We start from the raw sequence: 12,926 nt of genomic DNA, 5'->3' as shown, positions 1-12,926 counted from the left end.
GCAATGGGACGCTGATGGGAGCATAGTGTGGGAAGTGGTTAATAACCCGAAGGGATGGGTGGATGTACGGATGATTAGGTAGGCTGTTTAGGATCATACGGTGTTAGCTTTTAAGCACCGTTTAGATGTAGAACAAGATGGTGGGCTGGTGAGGACGATGGGGGAGGAGTGGTGACTATGGACAGATAGATGAATGGATGAATATGGTTCAGCCGCTTTGTTGGATTACAGTGAATGTAGGGCTGCAAGGAAATGATCTAGCTCTGGTAGAAATGATCATTGTAAAGTACCATTGCTCTAGCCTGTATTGTTGTTGGGACTGATAGTATTCGGTGAATCAATGTAGAATGGTGGAGGTTGACGAATGGGTAGGTGAGGATATGCTGTGGGTATGGGAGTCGGGTGTGTGGAAAGATACTTAGCTTTGAGTGTTGGACAGAAAATCATAGGCAGGGCTGAGCAACTCTGGATCTGGGAGTGACGTCATCGCTGTGAGTTGTAGCGGAGGTCCCGTGGTTGAAAACGAGCGCTCCTTGCCTTAGCTCTCCTAGAATTTAGAAACTCGCGTCCCGTGGAGCGAGCCGGCTTTGAATGGCGGCGTGGGAGAAATAGGCTATTTCGCTAGCCGCGGAGGTGTCTTGAACACCGTGGCGGTCGGGACTGGACTGACTGGTTGTGTGAGGATAGGACTGGTGTGGTGTTGTGATGTGCCGAACCGGGACTGCCTCGAGACGGCGTGTGGAACCGGGCCGCTGGCGAAACATGTTAAAGTTAGTGGCCACGGAATGAAAACAGGACTGTGAGGTTGGTGTTTGATCTCGCTAGCTGGTGCTGGATAAAAGTGATGGCATCGCTGTAGTAGTACGAGCTGGCATCTGTTGTGGGTTGTATGAGGAGGAATTGTAGGCCTAAGTTTGTAGTTAATATTATTTAATCGGTTCGGTTGACCCAGGGACGCGTTGGTGAGCCTGAGCTTGTGTGTGTCCATGCGAGAACGGATCGGAGGGTAGTAGGTGGAGGTGGTCGTGTATAAATACAACTCTTGGTTGGTTTGAGGGAGGAGATAGGGGAGGAGTTGTAATCAGTGGGATCACAAGCAGGTGAGCTTGGGAGGAGTGGAAGTCAGCCAGATTGAAGGCAATAACATAGTGGGGAGATAGTTCTCCGGTGTGGTCTATATGCTCCTGAACTTTTGTTGTTCCAACAGCATATAAACTCAGTTGAGAGGGAAAGGCGTAATTTATTTTTTTACAGTAAAGTTAAGTTATATTTTTACAGTTACGATCAAATGTCATGTGTTTAGTTAATATGCATAGAGATGTGATGTGATTAAAGATCAAATTAAATGTCATGTGTTGAGTTAATATGAATAGAGATGTGATTTGATAAGATCAAATTAAATGTCATGTGTTGAGTTAATATGCATAGAGATGTGATTTGATAAGATCAAATTAAATGTCATTTGTTGAGTTAATATGCATAGAGATGTGATTTGATAAGATCAAATTAAATGTCATGTGTTGAGTTAATATGCATAGAGATGTGATTTGATAAGATCAAATTAAATGTCATTTGTTGAGTTAATATGCATAGAGATGTGATTTGATAAGATCAAATTAAATGTCATGTGTTGAGTTAATATGCATAGAGATGTGATTTGATAAGATCAAATTAAATGTCATGACTCATCTAACATTATCCTCAACATATCCTCTTTTTTCACCCATTTTTAAACTTTATTTTAGGAACACAGATGTTATTAAAGAAAAGTATGAATATTTCTGCTGCATGTGACTTTTTTATAGGATATTATATTTTGTTACACCAAATGTTAGTGGTGGAAAAAAGTACTCATGTTCTTTACTTAAGTAAAAGTATCAATACTGCATTATGGAAATATTCTGTTACAAGTAATAGTCTGGAATAAAACAAAACTAATTGAGTAAAAGTACAAAAGTACTGGTATCAAAATGTATTTAAAGCACCAAAAGGGTTAGTACAATACAGTTTGAAAATAGCAGATCTACAAGCTTGTTATCATATTTGTAAATAGCCAAGGTATAAAATAGGGCTAAAGTGGTTAATGTATGTTTTATAATTGCGACCGTAGGTCGCAGTTACTTGCACTCCTATACTATCCAAACCTTTCCTGTTTGTATCCAAACCAGTTACTTGCACTCCTATACTATCCAAACCTCCACCGGCTGTCAGTCCGTCCTTCCGTCCTTCCGTCCCTCCGTCAGTCAGTCTGTCACACGTGTCCAGTGTTTCCCCTAGCCAGAAGCTGAAGGAGTGGGGGAGAATTGCGGAGAGCGGCGGGGGGGGGGGGGCTTCTGAGCTACAGACCCATAAGGGTCTATTTGGTTCATAACTATCTATCATTTGGCTGGGGCCTGGGGACCCCCTGGAACTCCCTCAAGGACCCCTCGGGGTCCCCGGACCCCACTTTGAGAACCAATCCTACTCACCAGTGGTGGAAAAAGTACAGTATCAACATTCTAATGTAGACATACTGTTTTACAACTTACAAGTAGATGTCTGGAATAAAAAAAATAGTGGAATAAGAAAAAGGTACAAAAGTATTGGTGTCAAAATAAACTTAAGTACTAAAAGTAAAAGTTCTCAGTAATCATAACAGTTTCCAAATGTATGAAAAATTTAAAATCCTTTAAAAATAGCAGATCTACAAGCTCTACAAGCTCACAACACGTCACTTTGTGAGCTTGTAGATCGGCTATTTGCGTATAGCCATCATGTCATAAATGTAGTGGAGTAGAAGTTAAAGTATTGAGAATTTGAAATACTCCTATAGTACTTAAGTACAGTACTTGTAAAGTAAATGTAGACTATAGTTACTTTACACCACTGCTATACACTCTGTGTGTGCATGAAAGAACAACAGCAAAGTTTATTTCTGACTAGTCAACAATGTTTGTTGCCTAATGACAGTGGTGGTGATGCATCCCTCGTTTCTTCTATTCCACATCTAACCAGTGAGAGAATGACAACCGTGTTAGCTCTCATTAGCATGCGACAAGTAAGCCTACTATTGCCAAACAGCGGTAAACTACATGATTCAGACCCCTCGCTGAGGCACTGCTTTTATCCACATCCCAAATCTTTTAATTGTACACACCAGTAGCAAATATACTAATTAACGAGGGGCAAAGACGTAGCCAGCTCAGAATCAGAGGTGCTCAGCGCGACGAGGCTGCTGCCTGACTGACGGACTGACTGACTGGATGAATGAGAGAGGGGAGGGGGAGAAACCATAGGGAGAAACTAGACATATACATCTCCTTCCAACCGTATGTAAGCGAGAGAAGTTAGAACGCTATGCTTCACATGAGCGCTACATTGTTGTGGGGGGAAAAAAATCTTAAAAAAAAAAAAAAAAAAAAAATCTTAAAAATGAAAGTGAAAATCATACAGTGGCGGCCCTATTTGAAGCAGCGGCGGCCCGCCACTGCTTAATGCATGTAGGGGAAACACTGCGTGTCACACGTCACACTTTTGCCCTGCTCATATCTCCGCAACCGTTGCCTCGATCCATGCCAGATTTTGCACACACACTCCTTACCTGCCAAACTACAACCTTCAAGGACCCCCGGAGCTCCAGGGACCCCCAGGTGTAAAAAATGACCAAATGTGCAAAAATGACCAAATGACCACCCCAACGGGGCTGCTCATGGGGAATTCCCGGGGACCACCGACTCCTAGTGCTCCAGAACGGATGCAAAAGTGGTGACGCCCCCAGTGGAGGACCCCCTCCACTGCAGCTCACATAAAATGCTGTAACTCGGGCTAGGAGCGTCCGGGAGAGCCGGGGCCGGTACCTATTCTTCCGCCAAGGTGGTGCGGAGACCCCACCCCTCATTTCTCACATGGCCCTCTTCTAGCGCCACCATGAGGCCGATTCTTGCAAAACACATTTTTGGACACTGCTCCTACAATCTTTGCCCTAAAATCACGCAAATCGGTACACAGTATGTTTACACTCATCTCATCAACATGGATCTGTCCCATTTAGCGCCACCTGCAGGCCGATCTTTTAAAACACATTTTTAGACACTGCTCCTACCGATTTTCCCCTAAAATCACGCAAATTGCACAGTATCTCTACAGTCATGTAATCAAAACGCATCTGTCCCATCTAACGCCACCATCAGGAAGATTTTGGAAAAACACATTTTTGCCCTATTTGTGGAGATTATCTCCCGATTAGGGAGTCTTACTGGTATTATTATATCTGCACAGTAACTAGTAACTATAACGTTTTCAAATAAATGTAGTGGAGTAAAAGTACAATACTTGGATCTTGGATAGAAGTAAAAGTACTGAATGTTGGAAATACTCAAGTAAAGTAAAAATACCTCAGAATTGTAATTGTGTAACCTGTGTAACTTGAAGCTTTACAAGCTTGATCAAGCTACTGCCATGGTGAGTTACTTGTAACTGTTTCAAAGTATCTTCCCCAACAGACTGTCATAACATGAGCTGCTCAACAGACACACAGAGATGTGCAGGTGTCTCCATCTTGTGGACAACAGCTGTAACTGCACAAATTCACAATGGATGCAAAGCGACGCTCTCACTCGTCTCTTCTTATTGTTTTAGTTTGATTTTCTTTCATGAAAATCACGAAATGAAATAAAACTAATCATAATTTTATAAATCTACTGATGAGTTGAAAGATTAAAAAAAAAATCAGATATTAATGTGTTCATAAATAAATAAATACATCAATAAATAAACCAAAATACCTGCAGAGAGCTTTTATTTTGAAGGTCTTCAGAGGAAGTGCTGTGTGTGTGTGTGTGTGTGTGTGTGTGTGTGTGTGTGTGTGTGTGTGTGTGTGTGTGTGTGTGTGTGTGTGTGTGTGTGTGTGTGTGAGGCTGTAGATCTTGTTCTGTTGTGGTGTAACACAGAGAACAGAGAGGAGAGGATGTGGTCACATAGAGACTGTAGATCTTGTTCTGTTGTGGTGTAACACAGAGAACAGAGAGGAGAGGATGTGGTCACAGAGAGGCTGTAGATCTTGTTCTGTTGTGGTGTAACACAGAGAACAGAGAGGATGTGGTCACATAGAGACTGTAGATCTTGTTCTGTTGTGGTGTAACACAGAGAACAGAGAGGATGTGGTCACATAGAGACTGTAGATCTTGTTCTGTTGTGGTGTAACACAGAGAACAGAGAGGATGTGGTCACATAGATGCTGTAGATCTTGTTCTGTTGTGGTGTAACACAGAGAACAGAGAGGAGAGGATGTGGTCACATAGAGACTGTAGATCTTGTTCTGCTGTGGTGTAACACAGAGAACAGAGAGGAGAGGATGTGGTCACAGAGAGGCTGTAGATCTTGTTCTGTTGTGGTGTAACACAGAGAACAGAGAGGATGTGGTCACATAGAGACTGTAGATCTTGTTCTGCTGTGGTGTAACACAGAGAACAGAGAGGATGTGGTCACATAGAGACTGTAGATCTTGTTCTGCTGTGGTGTAACACAGAGAACAGAGAGGATGTGGTCACATAGAGACTGTAGATCTTGTTCTGCTGTGGTGTAACACAGAGAACAGAGAGGATGTGGTCACAGAGAGGCTGTAGATCTTGTTCTGTTGTGGTGTAACACAGAGAACAGAGAGGAGAGGATGTGGTCACATAGAGACTGTAGATCTTGTTCTGTTGTGGTGTAACACAGAGAACAGAGAGGATGTGGTCACATAGAGACTGTAGATCTTGTTCTGCTGTGGTGTAACACAGAGAACAGAGAGGAGAGGATGTGGTCACATAGAGACTGTAGATCTTGTTCTGTTGTGGTGTAACACAGAGAACAGAGAGGATGTGGTCACAGAGAGGCTGTAGATCTTGTTCTGTTGTGGTGTAACACAGAGAACAGAGAGGATGTGGTCACATAGAGACTGTAGATCTTGTTCTGTTGTGGTGTAACACAGAGAACAGAGAGGATGTGGTCACATAGAGACTGTAGATCTTGTTCTGCTGTGGTGTAACACAGAGAACAGAGAGGAGAGGATGTGGTCACATAGAGACTGTAGATCTTGTTCTGTTGTGGTGTAACACAGAGAACAGAGAGGATGTGGTCACATAGAGACTGTAGATCTTGTTCTGTTGTGGTGTAACACAGAGAACAGAGAGGATGTGGTCACATAGAGACTGTAGATCTTGTTCTGCTGTGGTGTGGTCACAGAGAGGAGAGGATGTGGTCACATAGAGACTGTAGATCTTGTTCTGTTGTGGTGTAACACAGAGAACAGAGAGGATGTGGTCACAGAGAGACTGTAGATCTTGTTCTGTTGTGGTGTAACACAGAGAACAGAGAGGAGAGGATGTGGTCACATAGAGACTGTAGATCTTGTTCTGTTGTGGTGTAACACAGAGAACAGAGAGGAGAGGATGTGGTCACAGAGAGACTGTAGATCTTGTTCTGTTGTGGTGTAACACAGAGAACAGAGAGGATGTGGTCACATAGAGGCTGTAGATCTTGTTCTGTTGTGGTGTAACACAGAGAACAGAGAGGAGAGTAGAGACTGTAGATCTTGTTCTGTTGTGGTGTAACACAGAGAACAGAGAGGAGAGGATGTGGTCACATAGAGACTGTAGATCTTGTTCTGTTGTGGTGTAACACAGAGAACAGAGAGGAGAGGATGTGGTCACATAGAGACTGTAGATCTTGTTCTGTTGTGGTGTAACACAGAGAACAGAGAGGAGAGGATGTGGTCACAGAGAGGCTGTAGATCTTGATCTGTTGTGGTGTAACACAGAGAACAGAGAGGAGAGGATGTGGTCACATAGAGACTGTAGATCTTGTTCTGTTGTGGTGTAACACAGAGAACAGAGAGGATGTGGTCACATAGAGACTGTAGATCTTGTTCTGTTGTGGTGTAACACAGAGAGGAGAGGATGTGGTCACATAGAGACTGTAGATCTTGTTCTGTTGTGGTGTAACACAGAGAACAGAGAGGATGTGGTCACAGAGAGACTGTAGATCTTGTTCTGCTGTGGTGTAACACAGAGAACAGAGGGGAGAGGTTGTGGTAGATCTTGTGATGACAGATGGCAGAAGTGAAACCTTCAACCTTCCGTCTTATAGCGGACCCAATCCGCTATAAGATCTATTCATAGATCTATAAGCTCACATCCCTATGTCTTGTGTCGTGTCTGTACCTTTAAGAGTTTTAACAGTTGAGTATTCTAAAGCAGTGGTTTCACAGCAGATCTAGAAGATCACAATGTGAGCCTGCAGACTTGCTATTTTCACTACATTTTAAAAATGTTATGAATTTCTTTGTGGAAATGTTTTTAAAATGATAATTAATGATAAACTGGGAAAACACAAAGAGCATTTTCATTCTTTTTAATATCATTGCTTTGCAGAAAATAGTTAAAACTTCAGATCTATAAGTTCACAAAGTGTCACAAGATCGGTAATTTTCACTTTTTGAAAAATAAATAAGTGCTGTTAATGTATAATGCATTTTGTAAATGTGAACGTTGTGAGGATTATAGTGGGTTCAGAACTCTTATAGAGATACAATCACAAGCTAAAAGGACCAGTTAATGTTCTCATACTATATCTGTTACGCAACTTGCTTGAAGTTCAGTTAGAGAGAAAAAACTGTGTTGCTTTAGACACACCCATTCTGGTAGACATGTGAGTGCGTCGCAGTGAACTGAACAGCCAGGACTTTTATTGTTGTCAAGTCGGATCACATAGAGATTAATGTAGGGTAAGTGTTTTGGATAAATATACTAGAAATAATCTCTGTAGTTTGGTAGATCACATAGAGATTAATGTAGGGTAAGTGTTTTGGATAAATATACTAGAAATAATCTCTGTAGTTTGGTAGATCACATAGAGATTAATGTAGGGTAAGTGTTCTGGATAAATACACTAGAAATAATCTCTGTAGTTTGGTAGATCACATAGAGATTAATGTAGGGTAAGTGTTCTGGATAAATATACTAGAAATAATCTCTGTAGTTTGGTAGATCACATAGAGATTAATGTAGGGTAAGTGTTCTGGATAAATACACTAGAAATAATCTCTGTAGTTTGGTAGATCACATAGAGATTAATGTAGGGTAAGTGTTCTGGATAAATATACTAGAAATAATCTCTGTAGTTTGGTAGATCACATAGAGATTAATGTAGGGTAAGTGTTCTGGATAAATACACTAGAAATAATCTCTGTAGTTTGGTAGATCACATAGAGATTAATGTAGTGTAAGTGTTTTGGATAAATATACTAGACATAATCTCTGTAGTTGGTAGTATAAAGATGAATGTTGGATAATAATAAACACGTTTGGTTGAATATAAAATATAAACAATGTAGCAGAACTTTTAATTTGATTATTTTCTTTATTCCTCTACTGTGTCAGCCTGTTTAGTTCGGTGTGTGTGTGTGTGTGTGTGTGTGTGTGTGTGTGTGTGTGTGTGTGTGTGTGTGTGTGTGTGTGTGTGTGTGTGTGCGCGCGCGCGTGTGTGCATAAAACACATTGGAGATATACCGTATTTATCTGTCTTAAGTATCTCTCTTGTTAGGACTTGTTTGGCTGAAACCAAAGTGGAGAAAAACACAGATCCATGTTGATGACATGAGTGTAGACATACTGTGTACCGATTTGTGTGATTTTAGGGCAAAATGTGTTTTAAAAATAGGCCTGAAGGTGGCGCTAAATGGGACAGATCCATGTTGATGATGTAACAGAGGTGATCCGAACCTCCCCACCCGGCTTCGAACCCATGTCTCCTGCGTGAAAGTCCAATATCTTAACCATTACTCCAAAGGGATATCCTTATGGAATGACTGCAGATACTAGACTTTTGAGGCTTCAGGCTGGGCTGCGACTCTCTCCGCCACAATGACATGAGTGTAGAGCAGGGGTGGGTATCATTTATTTTCAGAGGGCCTTACTGACTTCGATAAAGTAAGTGAAGGGCCACACATTGTACAATTGAATTGAAACTTGAAACACATAACACATAAGAATGATGTTAAAACTGCATGAATTAAGACATAGCAGACTACTTTACAATGAGGTCCTTTCACAACAAGACAGCTGTACTGTACTGGTGTACTCTGGCCTACAATAAAGATATTATAGTTTATTAGTTACATAAAAGAATCTGCGTCAATGCCATATCAACTTTTAAATGAGCCTATAAATTTATACTGTATCTTATCTGACATGCACCACTCCAAAGGTCACTGATAAAAACACATTAGATTATGTTGTAAATAAGAACTCATGGTGGCGCTAGAAGAAGGGCATGTGAGAATTGATGGGTTGTGGTTTGGCAGGCAAGGAGTGTGTGTGCAAAATGTGGCATGGATCGGGGCAACAGTTGCGGAGAGCAGGGCAAAAGTGGGCAAAAGTGGGCAAAAGCAGGGCAAAAGTGTGACGTGTGACAGACAGACAGACTGATGGACTGACGGACAGCTAATATAATTGTATTTTTATTGCGACCGTCAGGTCGTACTTACTATCAAAACCTCCACCGGCTGTCTGTATGTCCGTCCGTCCGTCCGTCTGTCACACGTCACACGTCACACGTCACACGTCACACTTTTGCCCTGCTCATATCTCCGCAACCGTTGCCCCGATCCATTTTGCACACACACTCCTTGCCTGCCAAACTACAACCTCCACCCAATCAATTCTCACATGGCCCTTGTCTAGCGCCACCATGAGGCCGATTGTTGCAAAACACATTTTTGGACACTGCTCCTACAATTTTTGCCCTAAAATCACGCAAATCGGTACACAGTATGTCTACACTCATCTCATCAAAATGGATATGTCCCATTTAGCGCCACCTTCAGGCCGACTTTTTAAAACACATTTTTGGACACTACTCCTACAGATTTGGCCCTAAAATCATGCAAATTGCTACACATTATGTCTACACTCATGTCATCAACATGGATCTATCCCATATAGCGCCACCATCAGGCCGATTTCTTCAAACACATTTTTGGACACTGCTCCTACAAATTTTGCCCTAAAATCACGCAAATCGGTACACACTTGCTCTACACTTATGTCATCAACATGGATCTGTCCCATTTAGCGCCACCTTCAGGCCGATTTTTAAAAACACATTTTTGGACACTACTCCTACAGATTTTTCCCTAAAATCACGCAAATCGCTACACAGTATGTCTACACTCATGTCATCAAAATGGATCTGTCCCATATAGCGCCACCATCAGGCCGATTCTTTCTAACACATTTTTGGACACTTCTCCTACAGATTTTGCCCTAAAATCACGCAAATCGGTACGCAGTATGTCTACACTCATCTCATCAACATGGATCAGTCCCATATAGCGCCACCATCAGGCCGATTTTTACAAACACATTTTTGGACACTTCTCCTACACATTTTGGCCTAAAATCACGCTGCGACCTGACGGTCGCTTATCTCCCGATTAGGGAGTCTTACTGGTAATCATATATCCTCCTCCTAGACGTCATGATTAAAACATGATTTATACTTCATCATACAACAGTGTTGCAGATCTACAGTGAGCTTGTGGATCTGCTATATTCTAGACTCAACTCTGTTGTTGAACATCACTGGACTGACTTACTGACTTACTGACTGTGTGTGTGTGTGTGTGTGTGTGTGTGTGTGTGTGTGTGTGTGTGTGTGTGTGTGTGTGTGTGTGTGTGTGTGTGTGTGTCTTTATTCTCTCTTGTTACAACTTGTCTGACTGAAACCAAAGTGAAGAAAAACATAACTTGATGCAAGTCATGTACTGTTTGTGTCTGCCAGAGCATTGAGTTAGTAAAGTAGAATACCAGTAAGACTCCCTAATCGGGAGATAAGCGACCGTCAGGTCGCAGCATGATTTTAGCCCAAAATGTATAGGAGCAGTGGTCAAACTTGTGTTTGAAAAAATCGGCCTGATGGTGGCGTTATATGGGACAGATCCATGTTGATGAGATGAGTGTAGACATACTGTGTACCGATTTGCGTGATTTTAGGGCAAAATCTGTAGGAGCAGTGTCCAAAAATGTGTTTGAAAAAATCGGCCTGATGGTGGCGCTATATGGGACAGATCCATGTTGATGAGATGAGTGTAGACATAATGTGTACTGATTTGCGTGATTTTGGGGCAAAAATTGTAGGAGCAGTGTCCAAAAATGTGTTTTGCAAGAATCGGCCTCATGGTGGCGCTAGAAGAGGGCCATGTGAGACTTGATGGGTGGAGGTTGTGGTTTGGCAAGCAAGGAGTGTGTGTGCAAAATTCAGCATGGATCGGGGCAACGGTTGCGGAGATATGAGCAGGGCAAAAGTGTGACGTGTGACATGTGACAGACTGACGGACAAACGGACAGCTAGTCAAGGTTTTCATAGTAAATGCGACCTGACGGTCGCAATAAGACACTTCCAGTGTGAACAAGTGATAACCCTAATCCTAACCTCAATAAAAACTAATGCTGGTGAATGCTAACCTGGTGATGCTGGTGAATGCTAACCTGGTGAATGCTAACCTGGTCCAACCAAGGGGAGGTCTAAACAATGCTCAGTCCCATTTTAAACCTGAACATTCCTTTCTACTGATGCATCAGTAGAAAGGAATGTTCAGACTTGATCAAGGGTTTGATATGCTGTCTGTCTGTCTATCTACTCCTCTCTTCACAACTGTGTGTGTGTGTGTGTGTGTGTGTGTGTGTGTGTGTGTGTGTGTGTGTGTGTGTGTGTGTGTGTGTGTGTGTGTGTGTGTGTGTGTGTGCGCGCGCGCGCGTGCGTGCGTTCAGATGTAGGTGAATGCAAGTCAGGTCTGTAAAAAAATAGGTTTGGCATCGGGACAATTCCGTTTATGCATCATGATGCATCATGATGCATCATGATGCATCCGTTATTGCGACCAAAGGTCGCATTATACCCTGAAAAACCTCGTAGCTTGTCTGTCTGACTGTCTGTCTGTACAGGAAGTGATGTCAGTGTGATGTCAGTGAGTCACAGTGATGTGGTACAGAATGACTCATATATGGGCATAAAAAGGATATCACGTGACATCACTTCCTGTACTGACAGTCGGACAAGCTACGAGATTTCACAGGGTATAAAAGTCCATATATGGTCATTCCCAGAAAAAGAAAAAAATACTTTTATGTCCATACATGAAGATTTCTGACGTCAAAAAGGTCGAAAATGAGAATGTTAGAGGATATGATATATGGCCCATATATGGAGATCCACAGGCATCAAACCAAAGGCCCTAACTCACCAAGGCCCTGCTTGGCATTACTAATTAACATACTTTTTTTTTTATGCTCATCTCCATGTATGGGCATAACATATATTGTATGTATATACATATTATTATTAATAAAGGATAAAATAAAATATGGTCATTCCCAGAAAAGAAAAAAAAACTTTTATGCCCATACATGGAGATTTCTGTCATAAATCCCAGGCCGAAAATGAGAATGTTAGGGTACCCCCTTATGCCCATATATGGAGATCCACAGGCATAAAACCAAGGCCCTAACTCACCAAGGCCCTGCTTGGCATTACTTACGTACGTTTTATGCCCATATATGGAGATTCCTATATTGTCATTATTAAGGATATTATGTTATCAATATTAAGGACATATATGGGCGGTGTGTTCCTCCCTCCGTGTCATCAGCACCCACACCCTAGGTGGGGTTGGCGATAGGGCCTTTCTGTGTGGAGTTTGCATGTTCTCCCCGTGTCTCCTAGGGTTGATACCCTCACAAAAACATGAACAAACTCCCCCCAGAATGACAACAACAGAATCGTCAGAGAAACGCTGTGGTTGGCCATATGACGCGACAAGGGCGAGGTCACATGTCACCCTGAGGTCGCAAGTCACCCTGAGGTGTCTTACTAGTATTCTATGCTCAACACAGTTGTATGAAGGGGCA

The sequence above is a fragment of the Nannobrachium achirus genome (genome assembly GCF_963921795.1).
Source record: "Nannobrachium achirus genome assembly, chromosome: 21".
Classification (NCBI taxonomy): Eukaryota; Metazoa; Chordata; class Actinopteri; order Myctophiformes; family Myctophidae; genus Nannobrachium; species Nannobrachium achirus.
Note: the sequence above shows the minus strand (reverse complement) of the source record.